At 43.4% G+C, this 24123-nt stretch overlaps 1 protein-coding gene across 1 annotated transcript in view; it reads left to right on the forward strand.

Annotated features, from left to right (window-relative positions):
• The first annotated feature begins 6992 nt into the window (after positions 1 to 6992).
• The window catches only part of LOC119021446 (hemicentin-1-like), a 123876-nt gene continuing 106745 nt past the window's right edge, over positions 6993 to 24123 (forward strand). Inside the window, exons 1-5 of the mRNA XM_037101749.1 lie at positions 6993 to 7060; positions 8999 to 10479; positions 12514 to 12618; positions 12867 to 12971; positions 15960 to 16188. The gene's annotated coding sequence lies outside the window, so the exon portion shown is untranslated. The remainder of the gene's footprint in view (positions 7061 to 8998; positions 10480 to 12513; positions 12619 to 12866; positions 12972 to 15959; positions 16189 to 24123) is intronic.

Raw genomic sequence — 24123 nt, forward strand, 5'->3', positions numbered from 1 at the left:
TGACAGAACACACAAAATTCATTTCAGACCAGATCCTCCAAATAGTTCACATTGTTTACACACAAAAACTTCGAGTCTCCACCTTCATGTGGGTCTGAACTACACCTGCAGCATCATGACGGCATCTTTCACAGATGTGATGCAGAAACTCAAAACTTCTTCTGTGGTAGTTTCTGTGACAATAGGTCACCAGAACCACATTTTGCTGTGATGAAACACACACACACACACACACACACACACACACACGCTGTCGCGGCTGCTAACAAGCAAACACTCTGACTGACGCTGTCCTGAGACGTTCATATGATGCGTTCAGTGTCACTGGGAGGTGATAAAACAGTTGGGAGAGGAAACTGAGCTGTGACTTCTGCTCAGAGAAGAAACAGAGAAGAAACAGAGAGCTACAGAGAGCTGTGGCGTGATCGACGGAGTCAACGAAGTGAGGAGGAAGTTTTTTTTTCAGGAGAACGGACACGCGAGCTGAAGCCAGAGTGTTGTGAGAGAAAGCAGCCGCGAAGCTTTCAGCTTCTCATCTGATCCTCTGAGACGACTTCAAACTCAATATTCTGTGAAGAGATTAGAGATCTGTGTGTGTGTGTGTGTGTGTGTGTGTGTGTGTGTGTGTGTGCGTGTGTGTGTGCGCGTGTGAATGGCCCTTTGTTGCTCCACTGTAATAATTCACGTGGGTTTAAGGTGGAGCAGCCGTGTGGGCTTCACCCTTCACAGGATCTTTGTAAACGTTACTTTACCTTCAGAGGTTCGATGAGTGATGTCAGAGACTCTGTACAGTTTCAGGTTGGTTCAGTTTTCAGTTTTGGCTAAATGATAAAACTTAGTAGAATATCAACACACAGTGATTATCAGCAGGTGATGCCTGTGAGGCCTGACAGACACACTGTGTAACTAGCAGCTCCACAGAAATACCTTGGTTTAGTTCACCTGACTCTTTTATTTTCAGGAATAAGAGACTTCATTGTGTTTGATTTTTTTTGTACTGTACCACACATTCGATAACAGACAGAAATCCTCTGGATCACGTCTGATAATCCACATTTTGTCCCTTTTGTCCCTTAAATCTCTCATTTTATTACGTTAATCCAATTAAAGTGTCTGGCTGAAGCCAGATTCAACAAACCAACAGAGGCGATATCAGCCGACTGTGTGCTGCACTTTGTTCCCACTGTATGTTTGATCTTTGGGAGTTAAGTTATGAGTAATTAGGTTCGTGGTGAAAAGTGAACCAAGACACTCTTTTGTTCCAACCAAGTGAAGCAGGAGGTGATCGCAGCGGCGTGACGGGACCTCCCACGTGGCTCCATCGCTCCTCAGCAAACCCAAATTTCATTCTCTTTTCATCCCGGGCATACTTCTCATTCTTCACACGGCTACTTCTGATCAGCATCAACACAGAGGGAGGAACATTGTTCTTCATTTGCAGAGAAGCTCGTCTGTTTGTCGTCGAGATGATCGATAAGACGATGTGACGCTGATGTCGGAGTGTTTTCTCTGTAACTGTGATCGTATCGCACAGATGTTCTCTGAGCTCGCTGCACCTGCAGAGCAGCAGGTAGAGATTAACTAACGACCTGAGATGAACTCAATAACTGTGGGTGGGTGTGTGTGTGTGTGTGTGTGAGAGAGAGAAATCTGCAGAAGAAGAACTGGACAGGATGAGGCACCATCTTTCAACTGAGTATTTTAGTAAGACTTTAACGTGGATTACATAATCAGATAAAGAACGATAATAGATTACATTTGAAAATGTCTAATCATTATAGTTACACTGATTCCACCTTCACCAGGTGTGACAGGTGTGTTTGTTCCTGGAGACGTGTTTTGTAGCGAGAAGTGAGACAGAAGCAGATTTGAGTATCTCCCAGGAGTTTTTGTCTGTGCAGAAGCAACACAACTGTCCATGAAACAGACGTGAATCTTTATAGGCATGTAGCTGTGAGATGGAGGACGGGCCGGACCGACCCATCAGAACTCAGTAACAGAGACGTTCAGCAGTGACGGTCGACGAACAGCTACAGAGCCAGACGTACTTTCCAACAGGTTGCTGTGGTGAAAAACAAATATCAGCGAGCAACGTTTGACTCGTACAACGGCTGCTTCTGTTTCTGCTCTCTGACACTTGGTGACGTTTTCCTGAGTCGAGCTGCTCACAGTGTGACCCGTCACAAGACAGACTGTAGTAGACGATGTCTCTTAAATCTGTCAGTTTCGGTATTATGACACTTGTTTCACGATAGCCGGAGTTATGTTAGCTCCATTAGCTCCATTAGCTCATGAAAAGAGCTGAACTGTTTTGTCATTTTTATCTGGCTGCAAATGTGGAATTTGCAAAACGCAGATTATTTGCATCGTAAATGTTTTGAGACGTAGACGCAACTAAATGTCTGCATCTATGTTCTTCTCTTTGTAATTTAAACTGAAATATTTGCTGTAACGGAACGTTTTATTTACACGACACTGATAACAGTTTACCCATGATTCATTGTGCAGGATGAACTGACCGACACTAAATCACCACGCGACACCTTTTCATAACCACAAACTTGTCGGCTGAATACGTATAATTAAAACACGTCGTCCAGTTTCTGTGTCATTATCCCACATGTATGAACATTCCTGTGAGTCGCAGCAGATTGTTTTGTGATCCAGAGACTCTGACAGACTCTGACAGACCCTCCACCTCAGAAACAAAAACATAAATTGGCTAAAATCACAGGCTGGTACGTCGTGCTTGTCATTTCAGCGTCCACGCTAACAGGTTAGAGTCGACATGCTGGTGCGATTTCTTCGTGTCAAGCGAGGTTGGAGCAGCGAGAAATGTAGAGATTCAGAGTTTCGAGTATTTTTACGGTGACACGTGCAAAAGTAGACCTGTAAACGACCTGTAGACGGTCATACTGACGTCGTACCAGCGTTTCACTTCAGTTTTCACACTCAGCGCTCGACAGGTGAAGGACAGTTTCTTCTCTCTCTCTTCCTCTTCTGCTTTCTCTCTTTCAACAATGACGAAGGAAAATCACATTGTTATATTTGGACTTATCTGCAAAGTCTCTTGAAATTTAGGACTAAAACAAACACAAACCACAACAAGGAGCTGGTGGTTTGGTTCTCGGGAAACATACAGTAGCTTGACGCTGGTCCAGCCGACCCACCACCCACCGTTAGCCTTCAGCTTCCCTCCAAACCGCCTCACGTGTCTGATATTCAGAGGGGAACTGAACGCCATGTGTCTCTCTTCCTGTACGCTCTCCTTCCTCTCCTCCTCCTCCTCCTCGTCTTCCTCATCATTAGCAAGACAAACATGTGTGAGAGAGGAGGAAGGAGACGGGCAGAAACACAAGACGGTGCGGTCTCCGGGCTCCCTAATCTCTGTCATGTGGGAGAAACTTCAAACTGAGAGATTCACGTGCCCCAAAACACCGACGCCCACCTCGTTTTCCCTCCCGATGAATGAGAAGCTATATGAAAGGGTCCATTCTTCAGCTGTCATCTGTAGGAACACACCTTCATTCTTCACCCAGACCTCGTCCTCCGTGGAACCTACAGACCTGAACTGACTTTAAACCTCCTGGTGATTTGTGTTGTTCTGAATATATCTTCTGCTTACCAACTAAGACCAGGAACAACAGAGAACATTGTTTGTGTACACAGAGTTACTAAAAAGAAAGTTTTTGAACAGCTCATGTTAGCAGCAGCTTGTTCCGCTCACCGCCGTCCTGCCAGTGGAGAAGAGTCGATCTCAGAATGAGACGTAACCTGGAGGACAGTTAAGGTGGAACTACTGTCTTCCAGCAACAACTATCCACGAGAGATCTCACGTGACTTTTACAGCTTTTGGTTTTAGTTTTGTTTCTTATAAGAGGCTCCTTTTTCAACTTTGAGGTCAATATTGTTTTTCTCTAACGACAAAACAACAAATGATGCACATTTATATGGAACTAAGCTTCAGGAGCGTTCCCACAATCATGTCGCCTCAGCGGGCTTTACAATCTGTACAGTGAACGACTCTGTTTGTCTGTGAGGAAAAACTTCCCATATTATAACAACATGACACATCAGTCATGTGGGCTGAACGTTCACAACGTCAGAGTTTATTCTCCAGATCTGTTATTAACTCTGATTTGGAAAAAACAAACTTTCTTGCGAATTAGAGCACGTTTCTTTTTTGTTCGAAATTTTTTGTTTCCATAAAATCTCCAGTGCAGATATTCTTAAAAAGTGCTTCATGGAAACACGGCTGTCGACGTTCCTACAGGCGACCTGCTTCAAGGCTTTGTGGGCTGCGTAGATGACGCAGAAACCAACGAGGAAGAAGTGAATGCTGGGGCCGAGACTGAGCTGCCGTCTGTTTCCTGATGCTGCTGCTGTGACTTCAGTGGCTCATCAGAAACAAGAAGCAGAAATCACCCAGAATCCCTCTGAGCCGAGGTGACGCAGTTAAAGTCCTGATCAGAGTTAAACTTGATTTATTGATTTTTAGGATTCAGGATCGTAGAATTTGGATTAGAATAAAGTTTTGAATCTTGACAGAGAAAACACACGTGGACATCTGTGTGTGTGTGTGTGTGTGTGTGTGTGTGTGTGTGTGTGTGTGTGTGTGTGCAGCAGTGTTACAGCGGGGCCTCGACCTTCTCCCTGCAGGACAACATTCAGCTCTCATATCCTTCACGGTGCGGTGGAGGGGCCCGGTCTCTCTGGGTCCTCTTTGTGTACTACAGTGGGATAAAGGAGTCTACTGTCCCGCTCTGCGCTGCTTTACCACAATCCTCCTCCTGCATATCATCACCTCAGCATCACTGTGATGGACAGGCAGCGGGGGGAAGAAAGAGCAAAATGCAGAAGGGCAACAGAAAAATAAAAAAGAGAGAAGGAAAGGAAAGAAAGGAGTGATAATAACAAGGACTGAAAGGCAAGAAAATGAGCTTTTTTTAAGACAAAGAAAGGAGAACAAAACTTCACGACAGTAAGACGTTATCAGTTCGTCCTCGGAGACGAAGACGAGCTCGTCAGCTGTCGGGTCACTGATGGTGACAGAAGCTGTCAGCCAGGAATCTTCCTGTCAGAGCAGTCGGAGAAGAAACATGAGTAGAATGCTAATTGTCTCGAAGCTAACAGAGCATGGGAAATATGGGAGGAATGCTAATGATGGTTAATGGAGATTATAGCCAGGTGGTACTCGAAGAAAACTGCAGGATTTCGAGGAAGACGATGGGAGAAAACGACCTGCCTTCACCACGAAGCGACCGATTCAGTGAAAACTGTTTTAATATTAGTCGTGTCTCTGCTCAACTTTTATCTGCTTTGGGATGTTTTTGTTCTAACCTACTGCTGCTGGAAACACACTGATGAGGGCGTTTGAACCAAACAGTCAGGTGAAAGATGCAAAAATGCTCCAAGCGAGAGATCGCTGTTCGAGGCAGCGTCTCAACACTTGTGAACGTGAAACCACTGGATGTTTTTTTCAGGAGACATTAGGACATTTTTCAGCCGTTAGTGGAAACAAAACAAAAAGATATTTTTTGACAACATGACGATGTCCAGCCCTGAGACTGCTGACACACAAGAGACCACTGTTTGACCCTGCAAGCGTGAAACCATTGATTATTTTTAAGGAGACAAATGTACAAGTTATTTTTGATCAATATGCTGATATTCGAGATGAGCTAAAGCGTCAGAGACTTCTGTTTCAAACTACCGAATGATTCTGAGACGCCGGGACTTTATCCAGCTGTGTGAGAGACCATTGACTGAGACATGAAACCGCTGGATATTTTAAAGGAGACGTCTGTACATTTTTCAGGCTTGTTAGGTGCAACAGACTGAACTTTCTTTCCCAAAACACTGAAATCTGAGACAACTGAGACCTGCAGAACATTTAACATGTGCTGTGACAATTAATTGGCTGGACAATTAATGTTTTACACAATAATTTATATTTCTTGTGGGGCGTAGCAACAGTAACCAGGAGGCCATGTTTATTTGTCTCCCATGGACTGAATGTCTCTTCCAGACAGTCTGTGTCCACCCGGGTCAGCCTGAACATCCGACATACAAACAGGCCTTCAGTCCGGTCCTGACAAGAACAAATACAGATGTACATTCCTCCTGTTCACTGCCACATGGGGAAGTGTGTGTGTGTGTGTGTGTGTGTGTGTGTCACGTCAGAGGAAGTTACCCCAGATACCCACAAAGCTCAGGGTCATACGTGGTGCGAGATGTTGAGCAGGAAGAATTTATGAGCCTCTGCAGACGTGAAGCGCCTCGTATCGTGGTGTGAACGTTGTCTTTAACGAGCCGACAGTGAATATAATCCATCATCAAATAGTCGGACAAGTCTGAAACAGCCTGGCGTCTGAAAAATCACCTGGTCGAGGAAATACCGCCGAGGTGTGTTACCTAAGCGAACAACTTGGTCAACAGGTCGGACGGTGATGAGATGTGTTGCTGCCATCGTTGTGTAAGGTTTTTTTTTTTTCCAGGTCAGCTGCAGAGGTTTGAAGAAAAGCTTCACGAGCTGCAGTTTCTTTTTCAGCGACGACATGATGCAGTTACTTTTATTAAACCGGATCCGTGAAGATTAAAGACTTTAACGAGTGTTGGGTGTAAATCTGAGGCACGCAGTCTTCTGTTTTTACGGCTCTCATGTTGAATAGTTCCAGTTTCTTTCCTCTCGGCAGCCAGAAGATGTCATCTGGCCAGCAGATGTTCCAGAGGAGCAGCTTTCATGACATTAATATGAAGCTCAGTGTGAGTTGACACCGTTTGGTTGGTTGAACAAGTAAATCACTGTGATTCATCACATCAGCAGAGGCAGTTCGGTCTGAAGAACGCTGCATGTTGAGAAGTTTCACCTCTCAATAACTCCACCAGCAGCTCCTCCACCTCCTGGTGTGAAAGGAGGCTAATAAACATTAAATGCGAACATGATTCACCATCTTTGGTATGAATGTCAACATGGGACGTGTCTGTGTTTGCAGAAATGTTCACTGAGGACGTTAAATCCTGCAGACCGGCTGCTGAAGGAGCGTGAGGAGTGAGACAGGTGGGAGTCAGCTGTGTGTTCCTGCCTGCAATTAATGTTGTTAACTGACCAGAAGTTCATGACGACTTCAGACTTCAACATCGACAGAGAGGAGAATCTGATGACGGTGTTGCTTTTAAAATGTGTGAAAAATATCATCAGTCATTTTCTGAACACGTGTTTTTGTTTTGATGAAATAATCCTTCATGAAAACTACAGAAGGAAGAGGAAGTTTCTTTTATTAAGTTTAACAAAGCTGCATTCTGATTCACCCAAATGTTTAAAATCATTTCAGGCGTCACTTTCACCCAGACTGTGTTCAGATTGTAGTTTATTTTAACACTGAACTCACAAATGAACACACTGATAGTGTTCATGATGTCATCTGTTCACATCACTAACACACCGACCACTGTGAGACGACAGTACACAAGACTGTGTGTGTGTGTGTGTGTGTGTGTGTGTGTTTAAATGACTGTTGACCTGCAGTGTTGCTCTGTGACCTTCACATCCTCCTGCCAACCTGTGAACTGAATGCCACAGCACCCCTGGGAGGACACACAAATCCACACACACACACACACACACACACACGATCACAGACACCCACAAGTGGACGAACAGCATGAACGTTAAAACAGATTTGTTTTACAGCAAGACGGCAACTGTGAAAAACACTCAATCACACACACACACACACACACACACACACACACAGAAGATGTGTGTGTCCAGTTGGCCAGTTAGAAAATAACGATCCAGTGTCATCTGACTGATCCATCTGACTGATGGATCTGTTGGAGGGAAACAGGCCAAACATCAAACTGCAGCTTCACCTCTGGAGATCTCTCAGGACACCTGGAGATCTGTCAGGACACCTGGAGATCTGTCAGGACACCTGGAGATCTGTCAGGATACCTGGAGATCTGTCAGGACACCTGGAGATCTGTCAGGATACCTGGAGATCTGTCAGGACACCTGGAGATCTGTCAGGATACCTGGAGATCTGTCAGGACACCTGGAGATCTGTCAGGACACCTGGAGATCTCTCAGGACACCTGGAGACACTCCCAGATGTTTCTGTGGGCACCAAACCGGCTGTTTTTCACAGGAAGTCGTGGCGACCAAAACAGGGATTTTAATCCAAACCATGACGTTTTCCAAAAACCGAACCAGGTTGTTTCTGTGTCTGAACCAGAGCGTGAACACAGCGCTGAGACAACAAAGATCAACTCAGTTTGAACTAGTCGGTCCGTGGTTTTTGTGAGAAACATGCGTCAACATTTCTCCTGGAGGTTCAGAGGTTCAGTTTCTCCAGACGGTGAAGAAACTGACTTCAAAATGTAGGAAGTTGTTTAATCAGGATGTCAGAGGGTTCTAATGACCAGCGAGGATCAGCTGCTTCTAACCTTCAGGGACACTGAGAATGAAGAGTGTGTGTTGTTTTGTTTTTTTACACTGAAAGCAAACCTGTTTCCTGGCAGGAAGCATTTACACAGGACACACACACACACACACACACACACACATTTTCCCGTCTTTTATTGAAGCAGCAGTTTCTCAGCAGGCAGATCGCAGCCACCTGCAGATGTGTGATTACAGTCGTGTTGTGTCAGTTGGCAGCAGCTCTGCAGGTGAAACTCAGCCAGCGAGATAACAGAGCAGAGAGTTGATCATCCTGCAGTACATCAAGTTTCTACTCCGTGTTTCTACTCCGTGTTTCTACTCCATGTTTCTACTCCATGTTTCTACTCCGTGTTTCTACTCCATGTTTCTACTCCGTGTTTCTACTCCGTGTTTCTACTCCGTGTTTCTACTCCACCATGCTTCTGCACTGCTGACCGTTAGAAGCCAAAAGTTATATTCATGTTTTATTATCACACATTAAAGATTAATAATAAAAAAAAGCAGTGAAGGGATACAAGTTGTTAATCTTTCTTTTTTTTCCATCTACTCCAGGTGACACACTTGAATCCAGATTGTAATAAAGTGTTCAGCAGAAGTCAGAGATCTGCTCTGTGGGGTTCATATTGAAAGAGGAGAAGTTCACCAGAGACTGTGTGGAGGAGGAGGAGGAGGAGGAGGAGGAGGAGGAGGAGGAGGAGGCTGCCTGGTGCTGGACAGCAGGGAGGAGTTAAATCCAGGGTGGGCCGGTCTGAGGAGGAGAGGACGAGGTGGTGCTGAGGCCAGCAGAGGACAGAGAGGCCTGCCAGGAGGTGCCTGTGTGGAGGGTACGAGCTCGTACCTCTGCAGAGCCCGACTCAGTGTTTCATCCCTCTGTGGGTGTAAATATATATCTAATACTGCTGGACACGCTGTAGATGAAGTCTCTCTGCAGTGATCCGTCTGAGGTCTGCAGCTGCTCAAACACTTTTACTGCTTCATGTTCAGCCTCTGATAATATTTGACATTTGAAATTCAAAATAATGCGTTTATTTCATAATTTCACAACCATATTGCAGCAGTAATGTATCTGTGATGTTCCTGGTGGACTTGGGGTTAAACTGTCTCCAGGCGCGCTGGAACAATTCACATCTCTGACTCGACTGTCCAGCCTAACTGTGTTAATCACTTCGGCCACTAGAGGTCACCGCCTGCTGTCACAGGATACGGTCGTTTCCTGGCTGATTAATTGTCTTTAATACTGTTTAATAGTTGATTTCTTTGCTCCTGTCTGAGCAGCTTCGATCCAGAGACGGTCTCGTCCTCTCACATCATGACGTCGTGTGAACACTCGCTCTCTGACGTCGCGTCTCATTGGTCGACGGAGATCTCTGCTGTAGATTACACTGATGATTAACACTCTGAGGCTGCTGAAGTACTCAGTAAATACAGACTGAGTGTGAGTCATTAAAGTCAGATTTGTGAAAGAGGTCTTTGACGTTGGGTCCTGGCTCTGATGGAGAGTTTGAGGTGGTCTGTGGTGCGGCAGCGTCCGGGCAGAACCGGGACGTGTTTGTGTGTCTGGCTGCAAATATTTAAACACTCTGATGGCGAAGATGATTTATTAGAAAGCGTCAGACATGAAGAAGCTCTGAGAAGGAGTCACACCTCACTGCTGATTCATGATCTTTATGTACAGTAATGTAATGAACTGACGTGACAGAAGCTAACGAGATAAAACAGACAGCAAGTCAACTTCCTGCATTCACACTCTCACTTAAAGGTTAAATACATAAACATTTTAGCTTAAAATATCCAAAAAGTGAACATAAGAAGTAAAGAAATGACATTATTATGCTAAAGTTGTCTCTGTATTGTTTTGCAGTGATATCTGCTGAAGTTAGAATGCTAATCAGTTAGCATCTCGAGCTGAACAATAATACATGTATGAAATAAGTTCTTTCATGTTTTATCCTTTTCCACATTATTCTCTGTGAGCTGAGGATTCATTTGGACTGAACCAGATGTGCCTGTGGAGACGAACCAGCACTGTTCTGGTGAGTTTGATTTAGTTTATGTCGGGTTGAGTTAACGAGGTCATTCAGCTCGTCTTCACTGGATGTCAGACGGTGTGTGGTTGTATTTTTATGTTTAGAAAAGACAACAGGTGTCAAAATATTTCCTTTCTGGACATTTTGTGAGTTTATTTAGTTCATGTATCAAACTGAAGACTAAGAGAGCTTGTTGACTCACTGGATTAGGCAGCGACTGAGGTACACAGTGGGATCAGGGGACGGGACGGGACAGAGCTAGCTGGTTAGCATGCTAACTTCAGTCGACACCTCTGCAACGCGATTCTTCAAATCTTACAAACTGCCCCTTTACCTGACTGAGCGCTCCAGAGGGGAAATTCCCTGATACCTTTACAGTAAACAAATCATTACCACTGCGGTTCAGACACACTCTGCACGCTGCCAGACGAGGTGTGAACGCTGGAGATCTGATGTGATTTTCTGACGAGCATCAGCTGCTTCACACGAGCCTCCACCGCCGCTCACATGAGGAACCAACTGTGATTTCACTTCGTCTGAGATGAGAAGTGATGCCGCGTGCTGAACCCTGATCCTGAACACACACCTCGGGCTCTGTCCTTTCCCACGACACACACACGCACACACACGCACGAGCTGGCTGTCTGTAGGAGATTTAACTCACATGATCGCCCTGATGCTGCTCTATCTGACCGGATTAAAGGGCCAAATAAATGTATGTGACCGAGCTAAAGGGCCAACAGATACCTGTGTGTGTGTGTGTGTGTGTGTGTGTGTGTGTGTGTGTGTGTGTGTGTGTGTGTGTGTGTGTGTGTGTGTGTGTGTGTGTGAGTGTGTGATCAGCTGCTGCTCGTCTTCACACGTGTGTTGTTCTGCTGTAACACTTCACTTGTTTCCACATTTCCATCGTCGTCTCTTCTCTCAGAATCGAACAGACGTGAAATTCGTGTTTGTTTCGTGTAACGGATCGTCTCAACACGGAAACATCTGACTGACTTTGGTTCAAAGGATTTTTAACATTTCAGCTGAACGGCAAATGTGCTTTTGCTACAGTACGTCAGGTTGAATTGTTGATATCAAATCAAGCGCGATTCTTCGGCTGCATCCGTCTTTTTTTCACCTCAGATCCACCAAACAGCCACAACAGAGAGGTGAAGTGAACATCGAGACTTTGGGTTCCGACAGAGACCTCAAGGCATCGACCAGCTCACACCTCTGCTTCCTGCTGTGATAGAATTTCTCCTGCACATTATCTCATTACACAATAATGTATGGTTCGGTGGCCTTCTTCCACCGCGGCAGTCAGAGGGTGAAGGAACTGTTTCCACTCACGCAACAACAAACGCCTCAATTAACAGACGAGTTCAGAGACAGTGCGAGCAGGTCAGCTTAGGATACGAGTACGTACAGCAGCAGCAGCACTGTGTGAAGGTTAAAGGTTCAACTCCCAGAGCTTTCATCCCAATCTGTTTCTGAACTGAACACAGAATCAGCAGAGGATCATCAAACTCAAACATTCAGATTTTGCTGTGAAGCTCCAGAAATGTTTCATGGATGTTGAAACTTCACTGCGAATTTCCATCAGGGAGGAGAAACTGAGTGAACTTTAAAGGATCAATCTGGATGAAAACATGTGCATATACATGTTTTTCAGTCCAGCTGCTGTAACGTTCTCTCAGGGGTGAAACTCTGAGATCTCAGGGGAAATGAAACCCAAACGTCAGAAGGCTGCAGACGCTGACATTTCATCTAATGAGAACAGTGACGGACTGACGACAGACTGACAGGAGAGTTTATCTGCTCTGTGTCGCCTTTAAACTCAAATTTACGAGGAAAAAAATAACAGTAAAGCCAGAAAACTGCAGGTATTTTATGTTTTAGTGTTTCTGTGTGTTTTGGTCTGGAGCTGACTGAATAACTGAAATCTAAAGCTGTTAGAAAAACCTCTAACTTGAACTAACCAGCCTCAAAAATGACAATCAGCTTCAATCAGCAGCTTCTCTGATCAGTCGGATCGTCTGTTTCTTTCCGTATTAACAGAATCCATTATCATCCATCACTGTAGAGGCCGCTCTGCTCTGCTGCCAGGTGAGACTCACCTGGTGAGAGATCTGAAAGATTAGAGCTGCATGCGAAGATGTTGAGGTGAGTGTGGAAGTAACGGGTCACTGTGGATCTTCTGATTTCAGGCTGGTGTCCTCGAATGCTGCACAGATTCATATTTTTTTCATTAAAACGGATCAAATGATCACAAGTTTGAAAGGTTTCCTCAAACCCTCTGAGATTTATCACCTGGTGTTTTGCTTCTCTTCAGATCCGAGATGCTGTTTAACATCTTTGACCTCATTGTTTTAGATTTATGATCCACAAAGTTACAGTTTCTCTCTCGTCAGTGATGTTTCCAGCAGCAGCAGACAGAAAACACTGAGATGAATCCAGCGAACACGACCTGCAGCAGTGAGGAGTTTAAACAGTGTTATTGTTGACTTCACCACCAGGTAACACTTCACTTCACACGTTGTAATTCTTCATTCTTTTGGTATAATAACCACAGATTTGTGGGTTCAGTTTCCTATTTTCTGCCGTGACGCTGTAGTTACACTCTGGTGAGGTTTAGGCACGAAACTACTTTAGAAAACATCATTTTGAGCTTAAATTACAGAGTTCTGGCTCCACAAACATGAAAATGTCCTGACATCTGGTCTAAAACATCCAGCAGTTTCACAGTTATAGATATTGAACACAGTCCTGAACAGTGGTCTCTTACATCCTCTGTCACCGTCACACCTCCTCTGAACGGAGAGTCGGCTCGTGAACATGTTAGTTTGTAGAAATATGAAATGCTGGTTGAAAATGATCTTATTGTTCCAGCTTGTAGATTCAAAGTTGTCTGGTTATATTTGACTCCAGTTTTTTATTGCTCTTAAAAAATCCCAGAATCGGCCGATGTTTGAGTTTTATTTGTAAATGTCAGCGATTAACTGCTGCTGATTTTAGCACTCGGTACCTTTTCTATAGAAACTAGTCCTGTAGATCCCTGGGATTAAAAAAAAGCTTTATTATAGCCTGAATCTTGTAAATCTCCAACGTAAAGACGTCAGGGTTTCTGAGCAGCGTATCAGAGTTAGTTATTAGCTGTGGAGCTGCTATAAACCATTCAAAAACACCAGCAGCGAACACAAATCACAGCTCAGCTTTAGAGTCATTTCTCTCAGTATTTAAAGAGTGAAGTCGACCAGCACGTCAAGATTTAGTGAATTCCTTTAAGTGCGCAGCAGGAAGAGTGAAGCTTATGGAGCCGGAGGGTTCGCAGGTCTGGTGTCTGAGTGGCTGCAGTCAGGTAAACGTCTGTGCAGCTCCGGTTTGTTGTGTTTGGCTCTGCAGCGACGCTCCCTGCAGATATGAGCAGAAGCTGTGGGAGAGCGAGCTGCTGACAATGCTGCGAGTGTCCCCGGCCGACCAGCAGGGACCGGAGGAGGTTATGTAACACACCCGAGAGCTGCATACCAGCACAATCACACACGAAGCACGACGTATACCGAGCGAGCGCGCCGGCCTTTAACTCAGTCTGCTGCTGAGCTCGTCTGAGACGCCAAAACCAACAGCTCATATTCAACGTTCAGAAAAACTGAAGACAGATGAAGAACAAACATTTCACTCGTGTCAGAACTGAATATAAATGAAAGTTCTGGTTATTTTAGAGCAGAAAAGACATAATGATGCAGATTCTAAAAGTCTGAAACGGCTTCAACACACAATAACAGCGACTTTATATTTCTTCATGTTGAATGTTGTCACAGCCGGTCGTGTGTTTCTGGTCTGGTTAGGTTTAGAAAAATAATAGTTTCGCCTTTAAATACCCAGTTGTGTTCCTACAAACACGGCTGGAAATGTTTTGACGCCTCATTAAAAATGTCCGCTGGTGTCACGCTTACAAAAAGTGAAACGCAGCCTTCTAACAGCGCCACCGACTCTGCAGTCGCACAGCCGAGCCGCCAGATGAAGGCCGGGACGTTTAAAAACAACAACATCAGCAATGACGACGGCTCCTCGCAGCAGAGGATCGTCTGTGTGGACTGACAGCAGAGTTTCTGCTCAGTGTTACACTTGAATATAAAGTCAACAGAATGCAAGAGAATTACGATTAGGTGTCTTTGTTAATCAAAGTTCAGTGACATCCTCGCTCCTTTCCTCCAGCAGAATCACTCTGAGACGTCCTCTTGAGTTTCCTCATCACGAGGAGGATTTAACAGGACCAGCAGTTTTCCAAAAGTTCCATTTTCAGTGACCTGAACTGTCGTTTATACGAGTACAGAAGAGAAAAGGCTTCATCTTTAACAAACGGCTGTTTGCATGTGGACCAGTCATGAAGTCTCCAGAGAATCTTGACTTCCTTCAGTCCACTGAGACAAAATGAAAAGTAACAATCATGATTTTGTTCACGCTGAAGATGCAGCTTGTGTCGGGAGTCTTGACTTCATGTTTCAAGGACTCGTAAACTAAAGAAATAAAGAAATTACCTCTGAGATTATTCCACCTGTAGCAGAGAATCCTCCTGGACCCTCGGGGGTCCCTGGACCTCAGTTTGGAAACTGAACTTCCTGCCTCACAGAGACTCAGACGGATTATTTTATCCATCGGTGTTGATTAAGACTACGTTAGAAAACGTACAGCTCAAACTCGATCATGTGTGAATGTTTCCTCCTCTGATCGAAGTCATTTGTAGACGTGAGGTTTGTTTGAGGCTCTGTGCTCGATGAGGTGGCGCCACCTGCTGGTCTCAGACTGAACCTGCTCAGAAGTCTTTGAGAGGTGAAATACTGTTTTTATGAATCACAGCTTAATGTTTCATGTCTTGCTCTCATGTTGGTCTGAGAGGTTTTTCTTTTATTTCATCACCTGCATCATATTCAGATGTGTTTTTAATATTCTGTCCAGTTAAACTCACGACTGAATTTCCACATTTCTGAGACTCTCAACAAAAACAGAATGTTATAAACTTCATCAAGTGGAAACAAGTTCATCATGTTTTAACTTGAGTGACCACATTTAAAAACAAACCACAATAAGTTTAATTTCTTCAGTTCTCGGCGTCTCCTCTCATTAGAAGCTCACGTCTGCCAGCTTAAGATAAAATAAAATTAAAAAAAATCAGCTTGATGAAGAAATTATTATGATTGTAAATCATACAATTATGAGATCCAACTTGTGTATCGTGTCATCCAACAAACAAACCAACCAATAAACCTTTAAATCATCAGACGAGTCAGGAATGAGACTCAAACATCAACTTTTCTTACAAGCAGGACCTTCAACATCCGTGTTGGAACATTTCTGACTGAGCTCAACAAACTTCCTGTTCATAATGTCTTTCTGTGGACAAAGTTTTAACATCTAATAATCCAAATGTTTGTGTTTGGCATCTTTACTTCTGATCTCTGTTCTCATGATATGTGATTATTTCCACTTCATCCACTTGGTTTAAGATTTAATAACTTACGCTGCTGATGTTCCGGATGAAGCTTTGACAAGTCAGGACCTGTTTTCAGAAGACAAGAACAAGGCAAGCAGCTTCTTGAAGGATCAGAAGTCCTCTGTCATGTGACAAAGTTTCGTTTCTGCTGAAAAGTGAATGGAACAGTTTGCGATGAACCAATCAGAGTGTTGAGGTTTCCTGTGGAGCTCCATCCGTCACATAGAGGCTCCATCAGTGAGGTGAAGTCCTCAGAGGACATCAACAACTATGGAGCTTCTTCCTCTCGTGTGTCTCTGTCTGCTGAGCTGCTCTGGAGACGGTAAGAAAACTGATCATCATCACTGACAGTTTGTCATTTCACTTTATTTCATCTCAACAGGAACAATGTGGAAACATGCTGGATGTTAATCAGGCTGCTTCCTGCTTTAGTGCGCAGGAGACACCTGCTGAGCGCCCGGTGACGTCACATGTACACATGTAGCGCACATTGATAGTATTGATTGGTTTGTGCGTGTGTTTTGTGTTTTCTGTGTGTGTGTACGTGTTTTGTGTTTTCTGTGTGTGTGTGTGTGTGTGTGTACGTGTTTTGTGTTTTCTGTGTGTGTACGTGTTTTGTGTTTTCTGTGTGTGTGTGTGTGTGTGTGTGTGTGTGTGTACGTGTTTTGTGTTTTCTGTGTGTGTGTGTTAGTGTGTGTGTGTGTGTGTTTTCTATGTGTTAGTGTGTGTGTGTGTGTGTGTGTGTGTTTCCAGTGAAATGAAACCTAACACAGCAGCCTCTCCTCTCTCGCTCTGAGCTCTTATCTCTGACACACAGACGCTGATAAAGAGTAATGAGATTAAGTTAAATACGAATGACTTCATGTTTTGTGAAAGTGTTTCATGATGTTTAAAGGAGCAGTCTGTAGTTTTAAATGTAAAAAAAAAAAAAAAAGATTTGTTTCTGCCTACACAAACAAAATAAGCAAACTCTTTTTTTTTTTTATCATGACTTAATAAACTGAATAAACAAAGTGACCTTAAAGGATGAAACAGTTTATACTGTTTTACTTTGTTTATATGTGGCGGACCCTGCCACCTTTCTAGCCTCAGACAGTTCTGTTCTGGCACCTTCTTTTTTTGGTGTGGATATGTATATACAGTTGTGTGTCTTAGACACTAGAGGGGGCTCACAGCTAAGGATTACATGGGCCACAGTGTATGCTGGGAGTTGTAGTATGTTTTGACTGAGCAGCATGTAAAGTCTGTTAACTTCATCTCTCTGCTGTCACGTCTTTATTCACTCCCACTCACAGCCGCCTCTGAGAGCAGCTTGTTTATTTACTGCTGAACAAACGTTTGTATTATTACCTCATTAATGTTGTAAATAACTGAAGTTTTCTTCTCAAACGACACATTGAGCCTTTGAAGCTGCTGCACATTTAGCACTCCAGCAACTGCAGGTTTTACTTAAAGTTGCTGTTTTTGAGTCTCATTCCTCAGATAATGAAGTTCTGAGATGTAGGACGGTCGGCTGCCATCGTGATTAGCACCTTCAAAGGGTCACTGTGTTGTTTCAAACGCCAATATTTACAATATTAAAGAAGTAATTACATGATTTTTTCCCCCAGAGGTGAATAAGCAAGCTGTTGTTCTCAGGAAAATAAGGTTGTTTAGGCAGCAGAGCTCAGAGGCCTCCCAGGCCGCCGAACACAGACTCTGAGTCCGACCCAGGACAGTTTGAAGACGGTACAGAGGTGATTTACGGAGACGCTGACCAGGACTACGACTCCAGAGACGAGTAACTTGACCAGTTAAAAGTTACTTGTGGTGTGTTTAAAAAGCTCTTGTTAATATGTTCACAGGTGCATTTCAGAAACCGAGCGTCAAAATACTTGATGAAAAAGACGACAAGGTGCTGCTGCAGTGTGAGGTCCAAGGGACTTCCCCTAAACCCACAGTGGTGTGGCAGACGCTGGCAGGAAAAGTCTTCCCTTCCATGAAGACAGAGGTCACAAAGGAGGATGGCAGCTACTCCATCATCATTGAAACCACTGTGAGCAAGAACGGCCTCTATTACTGTGTAGCCAGACTGGAAGAAACTGGTGAAGTGTCTGTTTCTGGGAGCTTTGCATTTAAAATAGGTGAGTCTCTGTTTTGTGATTTTTCCCGTGTGTTGCTTTAATATCCACTGATCAGTCGGCTGTGAGAGTTACATGAGCTCCTTCTGCTGTTTGTTGCAGGTGACCGCCTGGAAACGCTTCTAAAAGAAAATCATCTTGGAGTCCTTCAGATTGTACTTACAGTTGTTGGACTGACTTTTTCATTTGCAGTGGTGCTGATACTGATCATTATATGCATCAAAAGAAAGAATGCAGGTAAGATTGAATATTTTTAATCAATAAATCCATAATGTGCAGGCATCAATATAAAAGATACTGTGAGTGTCATTTCCAGCGTCTATGACTGTTTTTGTCTCTGGTGTATAGCTGCATATAAGAGGCTTCTGGGTCTAATAATCAATAAATATAATGGGAATAAAGATGTGGATGTATTACAGGCTGTTAATTAAAGAGCTGCTGTGGGCCTCAGTTCCTCCTGCTCACACAGCTGTTGTTGGAACAAATTTGTCGTTATCGCTAAAACGAAATCCAAAGTCACAGATGTAAGAGACCAAAACCCTCCATGACGACCGACGACTCAGCACGAAATCTTATTTGTAGTTAATTTGTGTGATAACAGATTCAAGATTGTCTCTCTGGTTTTTACAAGAAGGCTCAAACACTTTACGACCATCATTTCATTTCACTCCGCCCCAGTGAGATCTGCACAGATCTCACAAGTGTTTACCTTTATTTTGGTACCAAGAATTTTTCGTCGGACCTTGTAGTTGCACTGATTTTCACGGTGGGAATCTTGCACCGAGATTCCTCATCGCCGTGTGTGAAAGTTCCAGAGGCGGAGAGGGAGGAGCTAGCAACAGAGACAAGATGGCGTCTGTGTGAACGGAGAAGACAGCAGATCCTTCACTCGTCAAGTAATAAATAGAGAAATGTTCCAAACTTCAACCCGCAAAGCATCGTTAGAAGTCAGTGATGTGGTAGCAGGTTGTGTCTCCAGCATACATAAGGAATAAAACAGTGTAAATGTTCAGATTAACAGGCAGAAACACGTTGAAATAAACCACACAGATCTCACCGTCATAATGTTTCTATAAGCCACGCCTCTTTTGCTTTCTGGTGGCGTGCTGTATGAAGATTCACACCGGGGCGGTTTTAGGTCAGCGCTGTTTGTTTCAGTGTGAACAACGTGTTTGTTGAATCTATGTGAAAATGGCTACAGATACACTTTGAGTCGTGTTCTTCACTGTGTTTCCAGAATGACACAAACCACTGTGATCGTTTGTCTCGCCTGAATATGATCAAGAACATTTGGTTTTCTTTAATATTGTTATCTTGTGTTATGTCCTGCAGGGTCACCTCCAGAGTCAGCAGTGGCTCTGTGACAATAAGGAAACGTCTGTGTTTGAACAACAGCCCTCGACGACACAACTCCAACTCTTCAACGTCACTCTGACGGAGTCTCGAACAAAACTGAGCTGAAGCTGACAGCAGACGAGAGAGGAGGTTGATCCTGTTTGTTCTGATGTTTTACTCAAAGATCCTGTTTGATTAAAGGTTAAAGAATGGAATAATGTAAAGGTGATGAGTAGAGAAATATAAAACACGTGTCACAAAGTTAACATCTCTAATAAACAAACTACTTTTCACCTGTTTCAGAATCAGATTTAATGTCATATGAGGCTCCAACGAGTCCTTGAAATGCCTTAAAGGTTGAGAGGTTAAAGAACAAATCAAGGGTCTAACAAATGTACTTTGTTAGAATATATAAAAGTTTCCAGCACATTATTCATCATCACGTCTGTGTTTCCAGCTGCTCCTCTAACTTTCTCTCCAGTCCTTCACTTCACCCTCAGAACATCATTAACTGGACTGTGTTCAGATCCGGATTCTTCAAACCTGCTGAAACATCGAGCTGCTGTTAATGTTGAGTCTTGTCCGTCTTCGTTCGTTGGAATTCAAGAATTTAAACCACAAGTTAGAAACAGAAACAGATATTGATCCTCTTTACCTGAAATCTGATAACATCTCCAGAAGTCATGTGTTTGTTGATGACTGTGACGCCCTGTAAGGTCCTAAAACCAGCCTCTGTCTTCATGAGGTCAAACCTGCTGGGATCAGATTTGGCTGCATTAAGATGAGACGCTCCAACTCTCACCTGAAGTCACTCTTTTGTTTCACCTCACACCTGACTGTTGCAACACATGACTCGTACATCCAAGGAAAACGTGGGTGAGGTGTTGAACGTGTGTGTAGGTGTTTGCCCCCCCCAGTTTCCAGGTTTTTACAGGATTTTATAAAATGTCAAACATTTATTTTATGAAGGCAAAATAAAGCCTGCAGAGTTGTGAAATGATCACACACGTTACAAAACATTCATACTGATTTTACTGTCAGTGTTCTGTGTCTTCAGTTTGCATTAAGTGAATAAAAGTGATTTGAACTTGTCAGTTTCTAAGACGAGCTTGTTTGGTTTGATTCTCCTGGTCAAAGTGTCAAAGTGTCCGTGGACGAGATACTGAACCCCAAACTGCTCCTGATGTTCTGGTCGGCCTCTTGCAGAGCTGCCACCACCATCAGAGTATGAACGTGTGCATGATGTCTGAGAAATGATGTTTATCCATCGAGGTTGTTTGGTTCTGCAGATATCGGCTGCAGAGATGTCGGCCTTCTGTCTAACATCATGAAACCAGATGACGCAACACATTAGAAAAACTCGACAGTGACGTTTCTTTACAGGAAACACGACTCAGTTACTGAAGACGATCCACAGAGCTCGTTGTGAACAGTTTCATCTAGGAACTATTTTCTGCATCAATGTGCAGAAAGACGAGTGCATCTAAATCTAAAGTCCTAAAACCAGCCTCTGTCTTCATGAGGTCAAACATGCTGGGATCAGATTTGGCTGCATTGATAGAATATAATATCTTTACTGTCATTGTAACAGATACAACAAAATTAAGACAACAGAGGACGTGATGATGAGATGCTGAAACTCACCCTGAGGTCACTCTTTTGTTTCTTCTCACACCAGACTGTTGCAACACATCAGTGATTACACGGTTCCTACTTCTAAGGAAAACGTGTGTGTGTGTGTGTGTGTGTGTGATCTGTGTTGGCACATCTCATTTATTTTACCATCAGAATCATGGTTTTCTATTTCTACACTTCATGGTCCAATACAGATATTTGTATTAGCGAGCTTAGATTAAAATAAAGCAAAACTAGCTATGAATGCTGGGTAATGAGGCTAAGTTAGCTGCTGAGGATGTTTCTGAATCATCTGAATGTTGAACCTGTTAACGTCTCTGGTTACCTGCTGCTGCTCCCTCCAGTGTTTCACATTGTGCTTATATTCTCTGATCAATACGGACAAATAATCACATGCATTGTTGTGCATGTGTATTTAATGTAGTGCAACCTGTTATTTTACTAATGCATGATCACGTCTGTAGTAGTTTGTAATGATGGACGTCTGGTGCTGGTAGTAGTGTGCAGACTTCTTCTCCTTCTCTGTCTGCTGCAGCTACATGTCTTCACTTGCAACATTTCCTCTTTTGAGAAAGCTGCTGTTTTCCGTTATTGATCAAACAGCATCTGTGGTTAAGACATGAGCTTAAGAAACATTTCTGTTTTCTTCCCAGACATAAAATTGATAAGATGTGAGCATTAAACAGAGTTTATTTGGGACATAAAACCAATATTTTTTTTGCTCCATGTTAAATCTGAATGGATCCTCTTTCACATTTAGATTTAACACGTAGAGATAAAATCTTTATGATTATATTGTTACTGAGAAAATGGATCTCAAGCTTCCTGTCATTCAAATGTGTGCGATGGGTGTGATACGTATCATTTCCTCTTTTGAGAAAGCTGCTCTTATCCATTTATGGTCAAACAGCATCTGTGCTTAACACACGAGCTGAAGAAACTTTTTTGTTTTGTTCCACAACATGAAATTAGTAAGACGTGAACATTAAGCAGAGGTTATCTGGGACGTATATGTAAATACATTGATTGCAGTTTTTTCACTGATATATTTCAATATCTTGCTCATTTTCTTCTCATTTGAGACACAAATTGTTAGAAATATGTTTGTATGTAAAAAGAGTTCCATGTTAGATCTGGATGTGTCACAGAGGAGTGTGGCTTGGTTGATTGTAAATGACTGCACTCTCAGAATCTTTATGATTCTGTTTGTGATGAGAAAAGTGTCTTTCAAGCTTCCTGTCATTCAGTGTTTGCTTCGTTGTGGTGTCCTGAGTGATTGATGTTATGGGCGTCGTCTTCCTTCCCGCTGCAGACACTCGCAGGTTTCTGATTGATTTGTGGCATCATCACTGTTGTGTGTTTGTGTGTTTTGCAAATGTGCATTTTTGTGTGTGTGTGTGTGTGTTGAAGAAGAAAATACACATCTGGAGTGACATCAGGGTAGAGCCCTTTGACCTCCAGACCTACATGGTGATTCCTGCCTCTTAACCCTGCAGATACACATCTGCGTAACACCAGCTAGTTAATCAAAGGACGTCTAGACTCGGCTTGATCGCTGTGTTAAATGTTTGGCATCTCCCCCCCCGACCCTGTTCACGCTCTCCAAAGAGCCGACTCTTCTCTCTCGATGTCTTTTGTTTACCTTTTGTTTGAACCTGCCATTCCTTGTTCTTTGTTCTTCTAAAATGCTGCAGGTTCATTTGCTCTGGGTTCACTCAGCAGCTCAGATCCGCTCTGTGTGTGTGTGTGTGTGTGTGTGTGTGTGTGTGTGTGTGTGTGTGTGTGTGCACATGTCATCTCCTTCCTGCTGCAGACTCTGGTGGTTTCTGATAAACTCTTGTTCTGATTTGGAACTAGTGATGTAGCGCTCAAGATCGGCCTCAAGACCATTTTTTGAGGATCTTAGTCTTGTCTTGGAATCGAGGGCGTTTTTACTCGGTCTTGTCTCGGTCTCAGACTGGGCGCACTCGGGTTTGTTGAACGGGACCGGTAAAGACCACCACTGATAGGCTTTTTTGTCCATGCCTTACTGATAAGAGTGAAAAAGGACCCTCTCAAAAACAGCTAATAACTTACACTCATTGGCAGTGTAAAGATTTCTCCCAGCTGCAGCTGCCCCCCTGCACACAGAGTATGAAGACAACAGGACATTTTGATGGTTTTTACGATTTTCCTTTGATATTTATGATCTTGGCCTTGTCTCTGTAATGTCTTGGTCTCGGTTGGTGCGGTCTTGGCTACAACACTACCTGGAACCTTCTGGATGTTGTGTGTTGGACTTTGGACTCTCTGAGTTACAGACGTAACTCAGTTCATCATCATCCGCTCTGAGCTGCATGAATATGAACTGACAGGATGTTCACTTCATCATCATTTTTTTTCTCTCCGTCTTTCTTTCTGCTTTCTTCCTGAAGGTTGGTGCTTGTGAGCAACATGTTAGAATTCTATAGTTATATATTATTAAAAACTAAACTAAATGTCCATCATTGTTCCTCAAAGTCCAAGATGGCGTCCTCAAATGTCTCGTTCTGTCCACAACACAAAGATGTTCAGTTTACTGTCACAGAGGAAGTAGTCAATTAATCGTAAGAGCTCTAGACCTGCTCTAGTTTCACCAGATGGTTTGTGGTCGGGTGGATGTGGTGGGTGTCAGATCCTCTTTTGAGAAGGCTGCTAATTCCTGATAAACTCAAGCCCTGCAACATTCCTTTGTGGTTTAACTGTTAGAAGATAAATTTACAGTGAAACGTTTGTGAGAAATAAAAAACGACCTATTATATTTTTATTACTCTCATGAATGCTGCTTAGTGGTTCCAACATGTTTGTGCCCATCAACTGTGAAGCTACATTTACATTTAGGACATTTAGCAGACGCCTTTGTCCAAACGACACTTACTTACTTGATACTTGTCACAAGAGAAAATCCACAACATATCACTGTCGATGGAGTACAAGAACTATAGAAACAGCTGTCAAACCCTCATCTGAGGAAGCTGTGGGTTTACTGAGAGCAGTGTGGGCAAAGATTAATTATGTTTTTGTGTGTGTGACAGTGTGAGAGAGAGAGTGAATGAGATTGCAATTATG

The sequence above is a fragment of the Acanthopagrus latus genome, chromosome 6, assembly GCF_904848185.1.
Source record: "Acanthopagrus latus isolate v.2019 chromosome 6, fAcaLat1.1, whole genome shotgun sequence".
Classification (NCBI taxonomy): Eukaryota; Metazoa; Chordata; class Actinopteri; order Spariformes; family Sparidae; genus Acanthopagrus; species Acanthopagrus latus.